At 34.9% G+C, this 24,107-nt stretch overlaps 1 long non-coding RNA gene across 1 annotated transcript in view; it reads left to right on the top strand.

Annotated features, from left to right (window-relative positions):
• Positions 1-1,607: 1,607 nt before the first annotated feature.
• The window catches only part of LOC114350741 (uncharacterized), a 62,123-nt gene continuing 39,623 nt past the window's right edge, over positions 1,608-24,107 (top strand). The window contains exons 1-2 of the long non-coding RNA XR_003655732.1: positions 1,608-1,935; positions 21,326-21,358. This is a non-coding gene — a long non-coding RNA (uncharacterized LOC114350741). The remainder of the gene's footprint in view (positions 1,936-21,325; positions 21,359-24,107) is intronic.

A 24,107-nucleotide genomic window follows, 5' to 3' on the forward strand; every position in this document is an offset into this window, starting at 1 on the left:
CTAGGTGGACCGACGATCTGGTGAAGGTCGCGTCAGGTGCCTGGATGCGAACGGCGCAGGACCGGTCTTTGTGGAAATCCTTGGGGGAGGCCTTTGTCCAGCAGTGGACGTCTTTCGGTTGAAACGAACGAATGTTACATTTTCGTAAGTCGTAAGTATTTTTTTCGAAAACCATTATAACTAGTTCTTGCAACTCACGAAGGCGAGTGAGCTTTACTTGAGTGTGTACGGGTACATGCACATAACGATAGTGTAATGTCTATCAAAACTTTTGAAAAACGAACAGTAGCGAGCCACCACACATGTAAAGCTCACTCGCCTTCGTGAATTGCAACAAATATAATACCTTTTCTAATCCACAAATTCGTCAAAATATTCAATTAAGTAAAATAATAAAGAAGGTATTGCCATAATTTGCAATGGCTTTTTCGTACAGTTTTTTTACTATCTTGCGGCTCTGGACGTTTCTGTTTAGTGAAAAATCTTTCACTGTGTCAGAAAAAAAATATTTACGTCCTACACATTTCAGTTTGATCAGACATTAGGTATGTCAAGTCAACGTTTACGAATCAATAAAAAAATATCAACTTTTTACGTTAAAATAAAAAGCACAGTAAACAGGTAATTTGAAAGAATTTACTCACAAGTCTAGACAACTGTTTTCGTGTTTTTCACAAAGACCAATTTATTTTAGGATTTTTAAAGTCACCTTGTCGTTCGAAAATGCACGTATTTACGCCACCATAATTGATTGCTACAAGCATGTAAACTTAAATTGTCATTGTTATTGAAAATAATCTGTTACAACTATAATCCCAACACAATACGAGTAATAACTTTTGGTAAGTAGTCATTTCATAGTTGTCCAATAGAAATAATAGCTTTTTTAACTTTAGAATGTAGTGTAATTAAAATTTATTAATATTTTATAGCATCAATGTTTTTTTTAATAACACTCACAGTTCATACGAGTATGAGTCCATTAAAAATGCATTTTAACTGGGAACTTACTTATTCATTTTATGTTTCAAAATATACCCCCAATAGTTACGAGTACATGTTTTAAATCAACTAAAAATCTGTTAACATAAGTATATCTTTCAAGCATAGTAAATCATTATAAATCTTTCAACGATTTCAATAGTTACGGAAAAAGTAGACTTACAAATAAATACATCGTACTCAAACGCAGTAAGAATATTATTTAAATATATTTTTACGATATAAAACGGACAAAAAAAATTCAAATCCAAAAACTACCAACAAAATTGCACTGAACTGGACGCTACCATCACCAATTTTTTGTAATACATAATTTCATGCTGCCTAACCTATCTAAAATAATTTAGATTTAGATCTGATAATAATTAGCAAAAGAAAAAAATATTTCAAAACAAAAGAATGTCGAAATAAATCAGAACATTATAAAGTGCATAATAAAATATTCCGTACTGGCCATTATAAAGTCTAGCTTTTAAAAACAAACAGCGTCGTGTCGTGTCATTGGCTGAAATTCAAAAATAGAAGCTTCACTCGATCAAAAACCGAAGATCGCGTCTTCCGCGGTTTTTCCACAGAGCTCGCATGTCATTCATGCGCGAGTTCGAACTTCGAATAGCCGGTGAAAATAAATTGTTTATACGTAGGTATGTCCACGTAAATACGTAGCGGTCAGTCAGTTGTCAGTTAATAGTGGAAGAGGGGCGCGAGCCACGTGTCCACTACGGCTAATAAAATAGTTTTTCCTTTTAGTTGGACACGGTACGCAACACGTGGTCTCGTTAAAGTTCGGCAACAATTCGCCTGATAATACAAAGTTTCGCGGCGCGTGATTTGTGTATGTGTGTTGTGCAGTGATTGTTTTTTGTTTTCCGTGATCCCGGTGTGTGATTCGTTTTTGTTTCTGTGGTGCACTTGTTTTTGGATTTCGAACCGGTGAGTTGTTTTTTTTTTTATTTGCCGAGGGTATTTAAAGCAATGTTATAATCTGTGAATTGCAGTGTTAGCGTTTTGAGCCAAATTTGAATTTCGAACGTTTTATTTAGGTCTTCGTAATCATGGGCCTTGATTTAAAATTATTAGGTATTTATAAGAGTACATAACAAAACATTATTGTTTTTATTTTCTAATTCATTACTTTTACGGTGTATGTAACGAGGTTCATTTCTTAATTTAATTAGGTATTATAGACGCAAAAAAATACATCAATTTAAAAGTAGGTAATAATAAAATTAACAGATTATTTTCACATCAGAAAATATCGTTGCGTAAGTTGAAAATATCTTTGAAAACGTTCTGCAAAAGAGCGTTTCACGTAATACATAATAGCAATGTAATAAAAATAATGATGAATTTGCATAGGTAGGTATCTACTTTTTAGTGATAAATAGATTCTCAATTGCTATCACTATCATTAATAATAGAATAACATAACGAAGTGTTCTTTTAATCATGCTAGGTACTTATTGATAACAACGTTACCTAGTTATGAAATGCTTTCTTAAATCACTAGCTGACCCAGCGAACTTCGTTCCGCCTATGTTCAACAGAAATAGCAAATGCATAGTAAAATGTTTTATTCTAATGCTTCGCCAACCTATCCCTGCATACTTCCGCAAGTATAACCCATAATTATGTTGCCTACGTATACTCGTATACAGGATGTCCCAAAATTAGCACGTCACACTGACACTGGAGGTAGCTGAGTCTAAGACGCATCGAAAAGTTCCATAAGTTTTAAGATAGGTATGACCATTTATTTATTCATGTCCATAGAAAATTTTGATGAGTTTTGAAATTATGACTCATATTAGTTATTTTTAAACATATACTTGTTAGATGCGTCTTACGCTCATTTACCTCTGGTGTCAGTGTGACGTGCAAATTTTGGGACACCCTGTATACTAGGTATCATCCTTTATCAGTGGCATTTGACCCGTGTTATCGCGGCGATAGGTCAACAAAGTTCTAGCACGTGGACCCAAGTGGAGACAGGACTATATTTGTATCTAAGCACTATAGATTTTGCCCGCGACTTCGTCTATGTGGATTTTTTATCTATACTATCTATCTATACTAATATTATAAATGCGAAAGTAACTCTGTCTGTCTGTCTGTCTTGCTTTCACGCCTAAACCACTGAACCGATTTTGATGAAACTTGGCATAGAGATAGTTTGAGTCCCGGGAAAGGACACAGGATAGTTTTTATCCCGGTTTTTGAAACAGAGACGCGCGCGATAAAGTTTTTTTGTAACAGACAAAATTTCAACGGGCGAAGCCGCGGGCGGAAAGCTGGTATCGTTACAAATTTATAGCCTGTATGTTTTTCTGATAACACTGTAAGGTTTCACTAGAACCTGTTTAGTAGCCTTTGCAAAAGTAAGAAATATCCGTCCATCTCACCCATCCTCATTTCACATTTGACTATTCTAGTAACATTAGAAGTAAAATGAAGTAGGATAGTATAGGATCTGAAGTAAATCTTATTGATTATGATGTGACACGGTGGAGGGTTGAAGAGGAGGCCTATGTTCGAAGGCGAACCCCCCCCCCTAAAGGCTGCTGTGGATAGATAGATGATGTGACACGATGATGTAATATACAAAAATCAGGCCTCCCCAACCTGTCTGGTCAGCATGTAGAGTGTTAGTGACCAAATATTCCATTTGCCTTCGGTAAATTGGAAAGGTTCTGCAGTGGCAGTGGAGACTTAAAGTTGACCGGAAGATATTTTAGATGATCGAAACCACATTGGTTACCGTTTCATTATACCTATTATTGTTTATAAAAAATAATTTATGTTACTTCTCTAAATAAATTGACAAGTGTGTAACCATTCAAGTGAACCTAATGTTCTAGATTCTAGGGACTGTGCACACCACGTGTTTAAAAAGCGCCGTTAACGCGCGTGTGTAGCGATACACAAGTCGAACGCAGTCTGTAGCCCTTTGCAGTGTCGTCTGCGCGTTTATAAAACGTGGTGTGCATAGGCCCTTAGGTCTCTGCTATCAGCGTCTGGGCACAGGTCACCGCACATTCGCACTATCGCTATCTAACACATAGATCGTTCAGTTATGTCATCGTATTCAATGCAACCACTATCTGCACTCACGTCAAACTAAGACTTTATGAGAGTGTTTACTTGGGAGCACTTCCTACTCGTAGATTTTGATTCTGTTTGACAGTTAAAAAGATGTTGAATATTTTTTGAGATCGTTTCTTTTTGTATTTTTTAAATTAGGCAATGTACATACAGCATGTACTCGTATTAGGATCGTTTGTTTCAGTCAAATGACGTCCACTGCTGGACAAAAACCTCCTCAAGTATTTTCTTAACGATCGCTCCTGCGCTGCCCGCATTTAAGATCATTTAAATTGGCTATAATATTACTACTTTTAGAAACTTTTCAAATCTATGTTTAGTCTAGTTTGCCTTAAGCTTAAAATAAAGTTAATTACTCAACTACTAATGCAGCTAACTCGATTGTGCTTACTTTCTAAGAAACAGCTTTACTTATTCAAATAAAATTACCTTAGCAAGCTAATTTACGTAACTTAAAACATATTTTGTGATCATTAGAGAGTTAGATGCAGTGGGTGAAAGCAATAAATTATTTGGCAAAGAAAAGGTAGGCATTAAGACTTTTTGTTGCTGGCAAGACCGAAAATTCTTCATTTACAGACCAAGAAAAACAATTTTCTAATCATCTAAGGCTGGATTGCACCATCTTACTTTTACTTTGAATCTGTCAAACTCCATACAAAAAGCACCGGCTATCGTTATAGTTACGGTTAAAGTTTGATGGTGTGAGTTGCACCATCAAACTTTGAATGTAAATTGTCGCACTATTTGTACGAACAAAAATCTATCGAATGGGGTCTAATTCGAAATTAAATTTTCGGCGACACTGACAGCTCATATAAACTTATCGAAATTATCTGCCACCAGTTTTAAATCAGACAACTGCATCGAGACAATGTGGCGATATGCCACAAACAAAGTGATTCCGACCGAAATATATTGCAGTATCGCACATTGCAGGAGAAAATAAAATGTGAGCGTGTGGGTGTGACCTCGGAGTAATTATTTCTGTCTTGCAACGCGAGATGCACAGAGATAGATCTGTCACTAACCGGCCGGTATAAAATTGTTTACTTTAGATTATAGTTGATGACGCCTGGACAGATTCTAGGCGATTTTTTATTGGTTCTTAGAAAATTGCTGGTCTTTTTAGTTTATTGAAAGAAGTGCTTAGGAATTTTCAGTTTTATTGCTATTTTATTGAGTGAAATGCTTAAGAACTTTCAGTGTCGTTATTTAGTGTTTAAAATATGATTTAGATCAAAGACTATGAAAACTTTTGACGTTTTTCTCAAACACATAATTAAGTCTTGTTCACACGGTATAATTATCAACTTTAATTTATAAGCCAGTTTCTAGTTACTTATTTTATCAAACTATATTATTATGAATCAATTAAAAATTAAGTTTTAGGAAATGCAGTAAATTATACTCATTGGGTTTTAGGTAGGAAGTGATTATTTTATTAACAACTATTTCAAACTTCTAGTTATTTAATTTGAGTGGAAAAAAGACAAAGAAAATATATTACGTACATCCAATTTTAAAAGCATTTGAAATCTAAGTAATGAAATTAATCGAACACATAATAAAAATGTTGACTATTCTGAATTGTATGTTAACATGCTCAATCTTGTTGTAAAGTGACAAATAGTTTTCATTTTAATTAGAAAATGTTAGTCTAATAATATTATTTTATAAATTGATCTTTAACCTAAAAAAACAAGATGATAGTTTTTGGAAAATTACCAACGCATTTCGTCTGCTACTTTCTCATTAAATTACATAATCTATCGAAAACATGTTAATTATTTTAATGTTGTACATTATACAGGCATATCACTTATTTAAATAGGTTCCTGTGGTAATGGACTGCGATAATCTAATTTATCCATAATATTTAAAACAGGTGAGTATTCCAATGACTTGGCCCACTTTTAGCTTCGTCCGCGGGCCAAGTCGCTGGTTTGAATTTTTAAATAGTTTTTCTTCTTCACCAGATACCAATTTAGTACAACAATTTTTTTGCTCTTTATGTTGATTTGTATCGTTCTATTTTTCATCATCATCATCATTTCGTCCACGGCTGAAAATAGGCCTCCCCCGATGCTTTCCATGTTGTCCGGTTGGTAGCGGCATGCGTCCAGCGCCTTCCTGCTAGCTTTATGATGTCATCGGTCCACCTTGTAGGTGGTGTAGGTATGTGTTTTATTGCATCAAAAATATACAGCCTGATTGATTGTAATTTGTTGTTAATATTATTTAAAACATTTTATTATTACTTAATAAATTAGAAGATTTTGCGTTCATTAGTAAAAATTGTCATTCCTAGCAACAAATACTTAGTATAATGTCATTAATTTGATAGAACCAAATGAGAAAATTATACTAACTGCCGCTGCCAACGATATTTTTTCATCTTGATGAATTCAGCCTACAAAATTATACAAAATATCATCGTAGATAAGATATCAGTCAGTAGGACCACCTACTATGGTGTTGGTATCGGTCTGTAAATGTTTTTGTTGCATATTGGAAAACATCCATACCATAACCTTCCTTCTGGCGCAACCGGTTAAAAAGCGTCACGTTTAGTGAAATAATAAGCAAGTTGGATAAACGTTTATGTTAGTCGTAGAAAAAGAGTTTGAAATAATAATATGTGGGTGTTCAATTTTGGTCTCTATAACTAAAAATACACAATATGAACTTGACTTACTTGACTTAAGGTCCTATGTCCCCTAGATGGGGCAGAGGGCGTCCAAAACAGTCCTCCATCGCGTTTGGTCTTGAGCTTCGCGTTTGATCTTGCTCCAAGTCATGCCGATCTTCTTCGCCTCGTCTGCCACAGTGCGCCGCCAAGTTTGCTTGGGGTGACTTGGGGGTTCCAATTCAGAGCCTGCTTGGGGATGTGATCGGGATCCCTTCGGAGAGTGTCGTCAATATGAACTTGACGGTAGAGATTTAAATATAAACTACCTACAATTTTCGCTGATAATTACACCCAAATCTCAAATTCTCTTCTAGCTATAAACATAGACTTGTAACAAACTAGAATTGCTACATCAACGTAGACTAACGTATCAAATTAACAAACACTTGAATTTCCAACATAATGGAAGAGAATGCAGTGCGATCTTAATAATATCCATAAAACAACGCTAATGATTTAGAACAACAGATTTCAGAATGAATGTAAATGAAAAGTTTTACCAGGAGCCTTTATTGTTTGGTATCCAAAATGATAAATGAAAAACTTACCGTGTTAGAGGGTTACTATCAATTCGCCACAAAGTTGATGCATTACACTTTACAAAATTTTTTCGTGACGTATCGATTAATTTGGCAAATCGACAATAACCCGTTTTAGAATGCTCCTGAAACTGAAAAAAACAAACAGTCGAAAAGTCATACGGCCAGAGTCGCATGCTAATAAGCAATTATTTGCCTTGGGAAACTGGTAAACCTAGATTAATAGTTTTACTTGCGTTGTACCTATACCTATCACCCAACTGCGATTCAAACCTACTGAATTGACCGCAACATTTCTAACCCGCGTTCCCAATGAATTTCCACTAAGTATGTATTTTGGGTGCACTCCAAAACAATTAGTGCAGTCAGTATAGTGTTCATGCCAACGGCTCGTGAAATTGAGAGAAACGCTCTAAACGTTGTTAGTGGCTCTGGTCGGCTGTAATTATTTCTCGGCTTTTACGTTGTAATAGCCGTTTGCAAATTGCTAGGCTAGACTTGTCTAGTATTAAAATAATCCTCCTTTTATCGCTAAGTAGTTGGATAAATTGAAAATGTCATCCTTTTATTAATTTAAAACGTTTTATAAATTATCATTTGCTGTAAATCAGTATCGTGGCTTGCATTGTCACGACAATGCAGCTAATATTTATTGCTTGTACTCGTATTATTTCAAGTGTATTTTATGTATATCTAACTATGTAATCACCAATGGATTAAGACCAATTGATAACCCTAAGCAATCCACACCTGTGTCTACCCAAATTCGCGAAAAATTTTTTTTACGTGCTAGAAAATTCTTTTTGGGCTCTTTTTGGTGCCCCCCAAAATGTGATGCCCTAAGCGATTGCTTAAATTGCTTATGGGTTAATTTTTTCTGAATATCTGACAGTGTAATGTATTATTTGTGAGTTCTTAAGAGGTCTTTCTGGACACAATAACAATTCGAATCTCACTATAGTATTTCATTACCCTAATTATTTTATCGTTAATATTCGCTTCACTAGCTGTTATTAGTGACTCTACCGTAATTATTTCAAGGCTTTGCCTGTTTGCAAATTGGGAGCAGTCTAGGCGTATTTTGTAACGTTTTAATTACATTTATTTTGTTTTGCGTCGAATTTTCTACGTAAAGTCTTAAGCTGAGACGCCAAAAGTTAATAAAGATTTATTGACATAGATTATCTAGTTTTATAGAAATTAAAGTTATCTTTTTATTCAAAGATATTTTATGGTAATGAAAGTATAGTTAAAAACACAAAAGTATCAACTTTTGATGCAAAATGACACATAAACTACATAAGAAATATCAGTATTTATGTTGGTATTGCATCGTTTGTACCTTCTTTATTAGAGTATAGAGTGTCCTGTCATGAGTATCTATACTTCTTCATAATTATTAATTTTGTCTGGTGACTGACATAACGAACCACTGTTGTAAAGCTTATAATTTATAAAGATAGATATATGTCAGCATATTGAATTATAACAATTAATGAATCTCATTAAAACAACAACTTCGCGTGACGGGTAGTGACGACATATTAAATCGTGTATGAAAATTTTACACATAAAACCTCATCAGACCATCCATTGTTGTTGGAAAATCAACCCTATTTTTACTGCATTATGAGCTACAGTATTTTAGCTTGATATGCCGTCTGTAAGAAGATATGAATGGGTCAGTTCTGTAGTTTGGCAGTGCGCCGAATAGTTCCTAAAACATTGCTGGAGTGTACGTTGTCTTGGAACATAGGGTGGTCTAAAAACTGACCATTTACTAAGAAACAAATGTTTTGAACATTAAGAATAATTTGATGTACACATTTTCCAATACACTACACAAACACATTAATTTGTGATCCTGAAAGTGTAAATAGTCATTTTCATAGCCCAATGACGATTCTTTCGATTACGTACCGTGGTTACAAATAACGTCAAACAAAATAATATAAACTTAAACATTGTCTTTTTATGTTGATTTTTTTTTTAAATAAATCTTTGGACAATTTCACAGCGCCAGCTAGCCCCAAAGTAAGCAACTTAATGCTTGTGTTATGGGTGCTAGCTTAACGGATATACTACTTAAATACTTTTTTTTTAAATACATACATATTATACATAGTAACACCCAGACCCGTCACAGAAATTAAAATTCATCATTTCAATTTCTGCCCGGCCGGGAATCGAACCCGTCCCGGTCCCTCTCGGCATAGTAGTCCGCTCTGAACCACTACACCAAACGGCCGACAGTTGTAATATTGCTACACCAATAAGTTTAACAGGTGACACAGTGATTTCCTTGATGTTCGTTCGTTTCAGCTGGACAAAGGCCTTCCCCAAGGATTTTCATTACGACCGGGTCTTGCGCTGTCCGATCCCGCAGTACCTTGATATACTGTAAAGATATCTTCATCATCATAATCATCATCATTTCAGCCACAGGACGTCTACTGCTGAACATAGGCCTCCCCCAATGACTTCCCCATCACACGGTTGGTAGCGACATGCATCCAGCGCCTTCCTGCTACCTTTATCAGGTCTTCGGTCCATCTCGAAATCAAGAAACTAAACACGCTGTATAATCTACCTGAGCGCCGGCGATGACCTATAACGAGTCTATTTGTGGTTCAATTATTAATGCAGTTAATCATTGAAGGAACCACTTAAAGCATCACAAAGGTTTCTGAATGAAATATATTTGTATTACTTGTAACTGTGCTTTTCTAGGATCAATGTCTGACGTTGTTTAGTGTAATTTTTCCTACTTCGTTTTCTTTGTTGACAACCTTAACTATCCTACTTCCTACTAATATTATAAATGCGAAAGTTTGTATGGATATCTGGATGTTTGTTACTCTTTCACGCAAGAACTATTGAACAGATTTTGATGAAACTTTACAGTATTATTTTTTATTACCCAGAATAACATATAGGCTATAATTTATGACGATCTGTGACAAACTAAATTTCACGCGGGTGAAGCCGTAGGCAAAAGCTTGTCTCTCCATATTACCGTAATATAGTAGGTATACACATTGGTTTGGTTTATAAATGAACCGTGATTACCTAAGATAACTATCACATAATACTTTGTAAAGCATAAAGTAACAAGTACAAGGGAATGTAATGATATCAATCTAAAAACCAAATACAGACAAAGAACGAAAATGGCCGTCAGAAACAAGCGCTCGAATTACTAATGGACAGTTCCATTTTCCATTCTACCCTGCAATCAGACGACAAATTACCATAGAGTATATAGAGTGTATACCACAGACAATAAGGAAAGTGGTCGATATCGCCCGGTCAATAGTTGATGAGGCCACCAGTTACTTGGATACGGGGTGGACACAAAACTTATTGACCGATTGCTAGGCTTGAGATGGGTACACACTGGTGTCGATCAGAAGACAGCTGCAATTGTTTTATTTTTTTAAGAAAAAAAAAATGTTTATAACATTTTCATTGAGAATTTTTTACCAAATTATTTTTATATTTTCCGAACATTACCATTAAATAAAACTAAAACGTGGATGGAATTTTTGTAGCAGGTTGTAATGAAGTCCCCTCATTAGCAAGAAGAGTCAAAAAGAGAGCCACATTTTTTATTCATAACAAAGCAGGTATTTGACTGCAATCGCACCGGGTGTTAAGTAATAAGTCCACATGCTGTTGTATTACGATATTTTTAGAAAATTTTAGTCAAACAACAACGCTGATCTTATATTTTATTTATCCAAAGGACAAATTTCAACTTCCAGGGTTATGAAAGTTCGACTGGAAAACACAACAAAGTTCATAACGACAAAATCGAAAGAAAAAAAAAGCTTTAAATGTTTTCATGTATGTACCAGGCTTTACTAGTAAATAGTATTGATAGATCAGTCCAGTTGTTTCGTGCCTAGTTTATTATTGATGATAACGCTATGAATGCGATAATGTACACTGTATATTATGTAGTTAAGAATCGATAGGAACTTGAATTATGCGACTGGGTATTTTTTGGGTACTTCTCATTTACACTCAAATTTGATGGTCACACAATAATAGTTCATAAACGGTATAAGATAGAACAATAACTTTGAAATCAGATGATTAAATATCTATTTAGCTACATACAAAATAAATTTTATCGCAATAGAAGCAAAAATAATACGAAAAAATCACATGAAACCATAAAAAACGGGGTCATTTTTCGCGTTCTCATCGTGTCACACCTTCGGTTGCAATGAAACATTTGGTTACTACATTCACAATTTTCATTCAATTTGTGTGTAGCATATACTAAAATCATCGTAATTAAATATACTTTCCACACAATAGTAAAAAAAATATCTTCTTATAATTATTTTGAATTGAGAAAGCGAAATACGTTGGTCACACGATTTTAGGTACCTAAAATTTTGAGTAATAATACAAGATTGCCGTTAAACCGAACACCAACAACCAATCACAGCGTTCTATTCGGTTAACGTCAGTCGCGCTTCGACCATTGGGGAGGTGAGATAGGTCGATCGTCGCTCCGCGAAAAAAATACGTAACTTTTTGTGATTATCCATAGAAATACCGTCGCTTGCTTGAACAATATTTTCTACCTCTAAAATTTAAACAATTTAATTGAAACTTTGCCATTGAACACTTAACATGTTAGACTTATTTGTGTAGTATTCAACTTGAACCGTTAAATTCAAATTTAAGGATAATTCATAAAAAACTAAAATTTTCGTCACCTTCGTGGCATCACCTTCGTGGTGTTTTATACACGAAGGTGATTTAAGGCCACGAAAGTGATTTCTTGCTTTGGTTTATTTTAAAATATAGTGACTGGTGTTTATGTTTTTACAATATTTTAATAACTAATAAATTATACGTGGTAAGTAGAGATCAGTACATCAATAAATAAATAAGGGCCTCGTATTTTTGTTGTCTGTCTGTCTGTGTGACTGTATGTATGTCTGTATATGTGACTGTGTGTGTATCTGTTTGTAAGATAAATTTAATCTGAAGTTTGAGTTAAAAGTTGTATAACAAAAATACGAGGCCCTCTGGCCTAAATAAAAAATATATTTTTGTTGAGGGACTGATAATCAGTTAGAGTTCTTTTTTATTGAGGTACTGATAATCCGTTTTTTGCTTCTTTAGCATTTCAGAATGCCACCAGTGTCACCCTTAAAACCAATTGCGTAGAATCTTGTAACTTAGTAGGTGACGTAATCGGTAAAATTTTATCTTGTATTTAAGTAGGTACTATTATGTAGCTATTTATATTATGTTATTGCTATTTATCTATGAAAATAAGACAAAATATATGTTTTATAAACACTTAAGAGTCACTTACAGTAGTAAAGTTTGAAAAAAATATTGCTGTGAAGTACAGAATCACTTTCGTGGCATCAAAAAATTCAAAACGTTAAAGCTTCCAAACCAGACTCACTATTTGACTGATTTACTGAGAATACAATCTTCACATCAAGCGCTACAATTTTTGTTTACAAAAAGTTGAAATAAGTTAGAAATAAAATTCGCCACGAAGGTGACGATGAGAATCGTGGCGATGAGAAATAGCCTTTTACTGAATATCGAAATGAAGGGACAAATCTGGCAATATCGAGAAATACCGATATTCCTCTATAAACTTTGTTAGTTGCTCCATCGGAAAATGGGTAGACATGTTACGTTTGCTAGCAATTTCTCTGAACTTTACGTGTTCAATCGTCGTAATAGGCTAGTTTCCTTAAAACAATCTTTAAGTCCGTCAAATATTACAATTTGTCAATCAAACAAGTAATAACGAAGTTATGATGCGTTGAAGTTCCGCGTGACGTCACGGGCCTCTTCTTTTGAACTTTGGCGCGCTTTATCTCTTTCAACTTTAATTAGTTGGAAAAAGTGAAAAATACGTGTCGAGTATTTTTTTATAAGTTTGATAAGTATTTAACTGACGGACTAAACAAACTCTTGCTTTTTTAACCAGGAAACATCCCTATTGTGTCATCGGCTCGACCTGATGCCGTGCACTACTTGGCAAAGACCTCCCCAAAGATAATTTTAATAAGACCGGCACTGTATGCCTACAATCACGTTTTCCGATACATGTATTTAAAAACTTCAAAATAATTCATCATCATCATCATCTTAGCCATAGGACGTCCAGTCGTCCACAGCTGAACATAGTCCTTCCCCAATGCTTTCCATGTTGCCCGGTTGGTAGCGGCCTGCGCCCAGCGTCTTCCTGCTACCTTTATGATGTCGTCGGTCCACCTTGTGGGTGGACGTCCCACGCATTTAAAAACTTCAAAATTATATTCTGAAATTAATATTCTCTATACCGCTAAAGGTTCAGTTTAGTCTTATTAGAAAATAAAATTTAAAAGCCACATTAAAACCATTTAATAATCTACAATGCAATCCACCTGAGTACACTTTCCCCACATCATGCGTCATTAATAAGCTTTTAACTGTTTAAAAATTTACGGAGCTTTCCAAAGTTCCCCTAATCTTATGAAGAAATGTGACGTTTCACCAGAAGTCCCTTGAAGAATCTTCACAAATGGATTGTCAATCAACCCTCGGCCTGCATAAATGTTCCATCATAATATTATTTATTCATGAACAATTTGCTATGCAATCAGGTCAGATATGAGACAGAGTTAAAGAAGATGTAGTGGGTTCACGTTTTGTGTGCTTTAATTATGACATGTACTAGCTTTTGCCCGCGGCTTCACCCGCTTGAAATTTAGTTTGTCACATATCGTCATAAATTATAGCCTATATGTTATTCTGGGTTATAAACAATAGTACTGTAAAGTTTCAACAAAATCCGTTCAGTAGTTTTAGCGTGAAATAGTAACAAACATGCACACAAACTTTCGCATTTATAATATTACTAGGAAGTAGGACAATAAGATTAAAAAAGTAGTATATCCATTATGCTAGCACCCATAAAACTCAAGCATATTAGTTGCTTACTTTGGGGCTAGATGGCGCTGTGTGAAAATGTCCAAGGATGTATTACTGACCCAAACCATCCCATAGTCGGTATGAAGATTAAGTTTTGCAGAAGACGTAATGTGATATTGTGTAATGTGTCTATACTTATAGGCTTACTTTGCAGATTCTTTACGCTTTAACATTAAATAGCTTTGCTTTTGAAGAGATTTGATTTTGAAATATAATTTTGATTGACGGCAGCCATAAGCCATCTCGGTAAAACGTGATGGCCATGACCATAATATGCAAAGTCATTAATCATTGAAAACAATTTTTTGCTTTTGTTCTTTGTCTATTTTATTTACGCTCTGTATATTCACACTCTACATAATATTACACTCAATAAACTATGTACTTTACTGCTCTTGCTTTCATTGTATTCACAATGTTGGAACGCGATTTGACTTTGATAAAATATGATTATGAACTTGAGGGTACTTGTTTGCATTTTTATACGAGAGCCGTCTTGGGTAGATGCTATCTATGCGGCGTATTTTTGTATTCAGACACATTTCTGCACGCAACTTTTTGCATAAAGTTTTTGGCAAGGAATGAATACCTGTTTTAGAAGTTCGTTCGTTCGTTTCAGGCGAAAGACGTCCACTGCTGGACAAAGGCCTCCCCCAAGGATTTCCACGAACACCGATCCTGCGCCGCTCGCATCCAGGCACCTCCCGCGACCTTCACCAGATCGTCGGTCCACTCAAGCACTTTCCAACCCAGTTTTAGAAGTAATAATAAACAAATCACTAAAATACGCAGAATAAAACGCCAATTGCTATTTACAAAAGAAGAATATAATAAATTGTGTTAGATTTAATAATTGTGACACGACTAAATACACTTCACAAAGGACGCCAAATAGCACAATCACTTGTCTTGTCATTTTTTACCCGACTGCGCCAGAAGGAAGGTATGCTTTTTAATTAATCTATTTATTTTGAGGTATTATTCGTGCGGTCCTCAGTGCATTGAGCAGAGTCCGCTTCGAAAGGCGGTATTCTCCACCTCTTATAAGTTTTCTACAAAATTATATTATCAACAGTTACGTATTCTCACGAATTATTGTACTTTTAAAATAGAAAACAAACAAACATACACCTGAAAATATTTTTTAGGCTTTCAGCTCTAAAATAAATGTGTAAAAATATGAATACGGATCTATAAAAAGCGACGACCTTTAAAATAATGTTCAAACTCCATGGTATAGCTTTCATAAATAGCTGGCCACTCTGACATATCAAATTGTTTTCAAGCCGTTGACACCTCGCGAGTTTTCAGTAGTGAGACAAATGTCGAAGCGATGTGACTAAAATTTTAGTTATTTTTTGTGTTGTGTGTTTTTATATTTTTATGTAGTCTTTTTGATTTCGATTTTTTATTTTGATTTTGTACGAAATTTTTAGTGTCAGGGACATTTTGTTTGAACCATACTTCGGTATACCGTGACTCCGTCCGTTGTGTGCTCTTTGGATTTGGAGGAAATTTTTCGAGTGTGAAGGTATTTACTATTTATCCCTTACTAATAATAATAATCCGAATACATTATCGTACGAACCTCAAAGTGGCCTTTTCGTGGTGGGTCTGTCCTCACGAACGCCTTCCAAAAGAACCGCCTCCGCGTCTTGACAATCCACAGGCGATATAGGTACTTATTAGTAATACTTTTAAAAGTAAGTTTTAATATAATCCTTTAGGATACGCGAATAGGTAGTGTCCAAGAAACCTGAAGTTTTATTACAACAACTTAAAATAATTCATTGGAATTGTTTAGATAGATTCAGCTTGTTTACACTTATAATACTTAATGACCTGATTACCTACTATTTTTTAAATTTTAATTCTGATAATGATAATAACAAACTGGCATAAAATTTTTCATAAATATTATTATAATCTTACTTATTATGTAAAAAACTAGAGACAGGTAATTAAACTATAGTTAATTAGGTATTTTCCTTTTCCTGAATTCTAATCTTTGTAAGAAGCTAAAGCTAAAATGGTATTCTTTTTAATGTTCACATAGCGACATTAAAAGTAAAAATATCACATAGAGACTCATAAATAACATTCATACACTAAAACAGCTTTTCTATAATATAGTTGCAAACTCCCTACGTGAAACTACACACTGATTTGTTGTTTGGCGAGCCAATAGCTTTTATTTTGTTTTTATCTTTGAGCAAGCTCTATCTTGAATGATTTTAAAGGATTTCAATTGACTTGTAATGTTAAAAGTTGTTAGCAGTTGGCACAACAACTAAATAGTATCCTGAGGTTATGAACAATCATTCGAGTGTTTACAAATATTTTTTCAATTCTTATTAGTTCTCCTCCTTACATATAATATGCACTACTCTTCTTTGGTGCAATTAGTATTATTAACTACATACTTGAATGTAACTTGTTTAGTCTTGGATTGGATATCGAAGTACTTTCAAGTCATAAATAGATAATTTGAAAACATTTATGCTATCAGAAAGAGAATAGTCCTATACAGGGTGTTATGTAAATGGGTATATGAGCCGACACTAGCCCATGTTAACATGGTCATATAAATGGTATGGTGAAGTCAGAAAATTGATATCTTAATTTTAATTATTTTAATTTTCATACTAATCGGATTTTATAAAAAATATTTTGTATGAAAATTAAAAAAAATAAAAGGATAATATCAAATTTCTGACTTCACCATACCATTTATATGCCCATGTTAACATGGGCTAGTGTCGGCTCATATACTCATTTACCTAAAACCCTGTATAATTATTATCCTTGATAAGTATCTCGTTTAAAAAAACTGAGAGATGTTGTGGCATATGTCTTACACCATAGACCGGAAAACACAATAAGGGCAGGCCCCTGCTCAGTCAACCGACGATCATGGAAAGCAGTTGGATGTGGGCAGCATCTGGATATTTTTAGTCTCTATTTAGACCCATACAAGGCAAAGCTTGTCCTGCGTTCGTAGTATGCTCGTCATCCTTTCTGTCTGTATTCTCTTGCAGTCTCGTCGTGGTTTTTAATCGGCTTACGACCCGGCGCAGTAGCATCCACTCGGGCCCAAGTATTATTAATTCTATAATTTAATGGCGGAAGATTTTTAAGTTCAGTAATCCGGGGCGCTGCGTCCAATTTCAGAGTATTCGTTTTAAATGTATATCTGGTCTATTTTCCTTCTTTTTAATAAGTATCTATTGATTAGGAAAGCTTACATACTATCACTGATTCATTCATATCGACATATTTGATTTGTCGTTGTGGGAGCCTTTGTCCATCAGTGGACGTCCTTTGATTCATAACGAACGAATGATTTATTAATTAAAAAATACAGTGATGTTGGTAAAAGTAGTGTAGGGGTTCCCTTGATCTATCACACCTATAGTGGAGTGAACTTGTCTGGATGATGCATGTATTGAAGGCATCAGAATTTTACGAGTTTAGGAAAACGGAAGCTTGAAGGTAATTTCAATCTAAATAATGATGATACATCAGTTATAGAAAACTAGCTCTGCCCCGTGGTGTTACCCACGGTAAAACATAGCCTATATGTTAATCCATGGTGTCAGCTAACTCCATACCAAATTTTATTAATATCGCTTTAGCCGTTTAGACGTGAAGAAGTAACAAACATACACACTCACAAAATTTCGCCTTTATTATTAGTGCGATTAGGTATGTTTACCACGTTAGTGTAATTTATTTTGTAATTTTGATATCGTTTAAATAGTAAATAGTGATAATGATGATGGCGCTGATTATGCACTTGCATGCCTATGTGCTCTTAGTTATTGCATTTTTTATTTAGGTGTAAAGTAGGTAAGTAACAATTACAAAAGGTGTGTCTATCCCACTTCCCCGTTCATCCCCATCTGTTCGAACGGGGACCTCAGTAATTACGTCTGGTGTCGAGGACATTGTCGGTGCGCCCCATTTGGCTTAGTTTCGTGTTTGCGCGCTAAAGGGCCTCGAGTTCGATTACCGGTGAGTGTTTTGCATCGAATTACTTTGATTTGGGGGTAGTGTGTAAATAGTGGGTGAATATTTAACCAATTTGGTTAGTTGCGGGTGAGAGGCAATTTGCGGTTTATTGTCATTGGAAGCTTTGGTCGTTTTTCCGGTAGTTTAATGTTTGTAAACAAATTGTAATCCACGCTTTCATTATCAATATTAACAATTATGTGGCAGCTGTCAAATCAATAATGTCATTTATAATCTGATCTCTCTCTCTCGTCTAATCTGTAGTCTGATTTGATGCAGTATTAGCTGATACTTAACGTGTTCTTTACAAGATGTTTTAATAGATTAAACTATTATTGTGTTTCAAGAGTTGTTCAAAAGTCACCAACTCACTTTCTAGCACTGAACTTATACTTTTTCTTAAGGAGAATCAGACCGCCTTAACCTACCTGTCGCCATAAAAATAACATGCTTATTATGTTAATAAATAAATACTAAAGGATTTGCTTCATAATAAATCTCTCATAGTAGCTGACGAAACAACTTCATAATCTAGCACTACAACGATAAATCCTTCAACAAAGTGCTCTCTCTCCTGAATAATCCCACATTTCACTCGGATTTGAACGTCTGGATAAGGGACGGTTTTAATTTCACGTCTGCGTTCGCGCTTTAGCGGCAGATGAACCAGAATCGCTGACAGTTGCGAGCGGCAATCATTCCGTGTTACTGTCCGGTAAGGGTTTGTCTATGGTTATAAGGGCAGCGGTTTTGTAATCTTTAGCACATCTCTACCACACATAATTATGGCAGTAAAATTAATCGACGAACCAGAATCGCTGATAGTTGCGAGCGGCAATCATTTCGTGTTACTGTCTAGTAAGGGCGCTTTTAAAGTTCTGAACGGAGCGGATTTCTTACCGGTAAACGTGACGCTGTGTGACGTGACGCCTCTTAGTGATACGTCACCTAAAAAGGAAGGATTGTCGTAGGTTTGATCCCGCTCATCGAGCTTGTCACGTCTGCGTTCGCGCTTTAGCGGCAGATGAACCAGAAGTGAGCGGCAAGGAGCGGGAGCCTGTGAGTTTTACTTGACTTAGGTCTCTATGTCCTGTCTCTGTCTTGCTCGCAAACTCATACCTACTTAAAAACGTAGTTTCAAGCCTATGCTAAATGGAACTTCTATTTGGACATTCTTGACAAGAATCCTTCTGAATCTTCTGAGAAAAATCAAAATCATTTAACATAAACAACTTGTTTTAAGATCTAGAAGTTTTCAGCATCGTTTTACACAATTAATTTGTATATTTTTGCTCTATAACATTATTTAACCAATATTCACGAATTTACATCTAAAAACTTCATGAACCCGCGTTTCTCTTCACAATAGCACGTTGCTTAGAGAGTGAGACGCGGCACCGTATCAGCTAAACTCAACTTTTCTCGTTAGCACAGGGGTGAAAACTCCTTAGTCTTGAGGTTTTATTCATTATTTGATTTTAGGGAGCAGCTGTCATCAGTCCCGAGGGAAACGATTAGGGAGATAATTGTGAATTGTAAACGACAACTTGACAGGTTTTTGATAGCGTCAGTTTTGTAGAAAATGAAAAATGTTAACTCATTAAGTTGAAAGTTTGACGCTTTGACGTGAATGATAAGGCGAGATTTAATAAAATCATATCCATGCACGCATAAGGAAAAGAGTTCTTATAGATAAAAGTAGCTTCTGCCTACGGCTTTGCTCGCGTGGATTATGTTTTGTCACAAAATTCACATTCTTTGATCAAAAGCACTTGATTCGGTTCGCCACTCTTGTGGCGGAGTTTTGGGATGACACTGTGTAGGTTTGTTGTCCACATGAAAAGAAGAAGCACTTGATTTATTACCAAAATCATAAGCATGCGCGGTTTCATATAATTAATAATCAAACTGTGAGTTTTCCATTATGTAGACAATTTTAAAACATTTAATTTTAAGACGACAGATACAGTCAGTCAATTCAAACCAAAATTAATCAAAATTAGGTTAGCGGCTTAAGCGTGAAAATGTAACACAAAGTTATTTTCGCATTTCATATTGTATGGATAACATGCTTAACTTTTAATAAAATTACTGATTTGTAATTGCTTTCACAAATGGGAATGTTATTTGTTTGTTTTACTTAGACCGGCGTTTTCCAGGAATGTAATTGGCAAAATCTGTCAAAAGTTCTATGCGAGAGTTTATATGAATGCCTCCGCGTAATTATTATTTTCAGTCAATTGTGTTATTAGACAAAAATAGGCTCGGAAGGTTCATAACTGGAACCTTGCTATCATTATTGTGAAGTACCAGCTGGATACCTTTTTCTAGCACTTTTTGTATATTCATAGAGTTCGTTTTCGTTCGGTATTAACGTTTTCTGTGGAGCTGACAGGTAGAAAAAATCAAAGAATTCAAATTCAAACATTTATTGCATAGAAAAGGTATTTTACATATTATGAGGTCTTATAATATAATTTACACAGTGCTTACTATTCTATCAGCCAATTTTTGAGATTATTAACTTCTTCACTGGAATTATAAAATCAATCACTCAAGTCACTGGAGTTTATGCAAAACTTATTTAAAGCGTTACCAAAAATTCCCAGTTATGTACTATTAAAATTTTTAGCACAACACTGTTCGTGTGCGCAAGGAAATATCGAGGTTACTTGATCTGTCTTCATAGTGTTAAGTTCTCTAATTTTCATTAAAATGCTTTCGGTACCTACAGGAATCTGATTGTTTTCATTTTGATTATTATTATTTTAATAAGGAAATAACTAATTATTGTGACTATTGACTTTGAGATTATGAAATATTAGACTTGAGAATTTTGTCCGTGAAGGGCTGATATTTTGACACGCTATTCAAGAAATAACCTGTCAAGCAATGTAAGTTTCGACTCTTACAAGTTCAGAGTGTCAATTAAAAGAGCGAAAAATCAATTCAACCCTAAATCCTTGTCAAAAATATAAAATAACCGTATTTTTACACTTGTTTATTTTTGTTTCAGGTCTTTCAAAATCCGGCAAACTGGCGCATTTAAGTAAGTTGCATTTTCATATTTTATTAAATAGTAGGTACCTACTGAAAGTTAACAATAAGTTTAATAAAAGAAAAATCTATAAAATACGTAACATATTTTCTTTTCAGCGCTTCTTTTTCATTTCCAACTTTCCTTTCAAAATCCATGATTTTGCACATCGATTGAAAACTAACAAATAGTTTACCGTTGCTTCATTTGCCCGACTTTTCTCAAATCAATGCAGTAAACGTATCGAACAAAGTTTTATTTTGACTACAACTGTTTCTTAGTGGAACGAAATTGCTTTCGTAGCTAAAACTCACGCTGTGCTTGTGTTCTGACTAGAGTTGTTCTATTCCCGGGAATTTTTACCTGACTGGGAACCCAACTAGCAAGATTTAATCTTATATGCATCCCTAAAGCACTTTTTTTACTCTTTTAGTAGACTTAGAAACGTCTATATCTATAAGTTTGGGATTGGGCGTACTTTATGAATTAATTTGCCCATAAAATTGACTCGTATTGTGGTTTCGTTAAGTCTTTTTTTATCCGACTGCGCGACAAAGAAGTAGCAAAGTGTTTATTAATCTAAATATATAAAAGGATCTTACATAAATCCTCACTATTTTTTATTACCAACTACCGGTAATTTTCCCAAACCGAGGAACAGTTATTCCCGGGAACCACACATGACTAGTTCTGGCTTTCTAGCACTGCTGCAAGTTAGTTAAGTTTGGTCTAGCGGGTCAACGCAAACTTTACAGGCGCATACAAATGTATTGTAATTTTCAAAGTTTTGTTATTTACTAAAATGTATTTTTTTTTAACTTTATATCGCTACAGAAAAAGCGACCATATTTCAAAACGCTTAAAGAGTTCTACTTTATTTTTAACCTAATGCAGTACAACCTTAGGTACTCTATTTTAAACCTATTTTTGCTAGCCTAAATTATGAGAAATTGGATTAAGTAAACAACATTCTAGACCAATTTTAATTTGATTTATAATCTGTCTCGCCCTATAAATAAACTATGTCTAGGCTCTCTCCTTGAATAACTTCATGAACCATTTTTTATTTTCCTAGAACCGTTAATGTTACGAGCTTTGTATTGATTAAAAACTAAAAGAAAACAAATATTACAAGTAATCAGACTCGACGGAACTAACTGTTCATCTGCACCGAAGTGCGATTGTACTGCGAAAGTCTCGCAATCTATATTTTAGGACTCGTGGAATGCAACGGACCAACTATTGTTTTGGCTACGGACGTTGTCAGTGCTACGAATTTATCAGTACTACGACTTTAACAGTGCTACGAATTCATCATCAGTATGTTTACTAGACTACTACGATTAATCGATTTCAGTGAGAGTAATAATATTTTATTCAACATAGATTAACTTAGGATACTCTAAGTTGGTGTCCAATAAGTCATTTTCACATGAATAATAACCCTAAAAGGTTTGAAGTATGAGCTCAACTTTAAATGTGTCTGTTACAAACAAACCATTTTGGGTTGTAGGCGAACATTATGAACATCTGTAAACAAATGCTTACAGGACTGAAAAAAGGTTTTAACATATTCAAAACGTACCCTTATCTGCGAATTAAAAGAAAAGGTTCGATATTATGCAGCACCTAAGTCCTCTCCTATACAAAGCTCGAAGGTTTAACTGGCGAAATCAAACAAGGGATTTTGAGTTGCCTTTTTGTGAATGAAAAAAGTTTGAGGCACAGACGCCCGGGGACTTTGCACCACTTCCAAAAAAACCGATTTCGTTATACTAAGCCTCTTATATTCTTAACACGGACGAAAAACGGAGATTTTTTTTTCACTCTCTCGCGACGAAATGTAATTTCACGAGTAACTTTTCACTTAGGTAGCTTGCGAACTTCGCAGATGCTCCTGTGTAAGTTTAGATTATTTTGTAAAAAGTTTTTTGGAGTACTTCCAAATAAAGTGGAATATGAATCGCGTTTTGTAGTACCTATCCAGGTCGCAGTGTATTCAATTTTTAATAACGCTAGGACTGATGTTTGTGAATGTTAGTTTATTTTTTATTTTATCTCTCTCAACATGCAGGTCAAGGAATAAATCGATACTGGTATGCACTAATCTCATTTGCTTGCTGCATTCCGTGTTACATGGGCGTAACTTAATTGTCAGATTATTGGCAATTATTGAATTAACCACTTAACACCATTTAGTATTCGAAGGGTATTTTCATTTTAATTTGTTAATAGTTTCGTCATCAACTGTTAAATATTTACATAGTAAAACACTGTTATCATCATTGATTTCACCTTGTTTTTTTGGTCTTTGAAGCTCGTGGTCTTTACTTTAACATATCATCGAAACCACAACCTTAACTTTCAGCCAGCTATGTATAAACTATGTACAATACCCTTTTTCACTATAAATCAACAACTCAAGTCGCCAATCGCACTCTACCGTTATTCTGTTTTCTTAGAAGCCGTACTGTTTTTCCTCCGCTCATTTGACGGAGGCCCTGGGGTCATGTTGGTGCTTGTTTATAAGGCGGGAAAACTAAATTACTTTCAGCCAGCGATTGATTGCTGGTGCCTCCAGAGACTGTGATTGCGGCAATGTTATTGCTTCCCTAGGGCTCTTAAGATTTGCTGACGACAATTTGTTTGCACTTCAAGTTTACCTTATGTAGTTGCAAAAGGTGTTATTGTGCTACATAAATGTATAGCCTGATATGCTACCGACTGTACAGAGTATAAATAATTAGCAGCCACGCTTTCG

The sequence above is a fragment of the Ostrinia furnacalis genome, unplaced genomic scaffold, assembly GCF_004193835.3.
Source record: "Ostrinia furnacalis isolate ACB-3 unplaced genomic scaffold, ASM419383v2 OfSCF0963, whole genome shotgun sequence".
NCBI classification, from domain to species: Eukaryota; Metazoa; Arthropoda; class Insecta; order Lepidoptera; family Crambidae; genus Ostrinia; species Ostrinia furnacalis.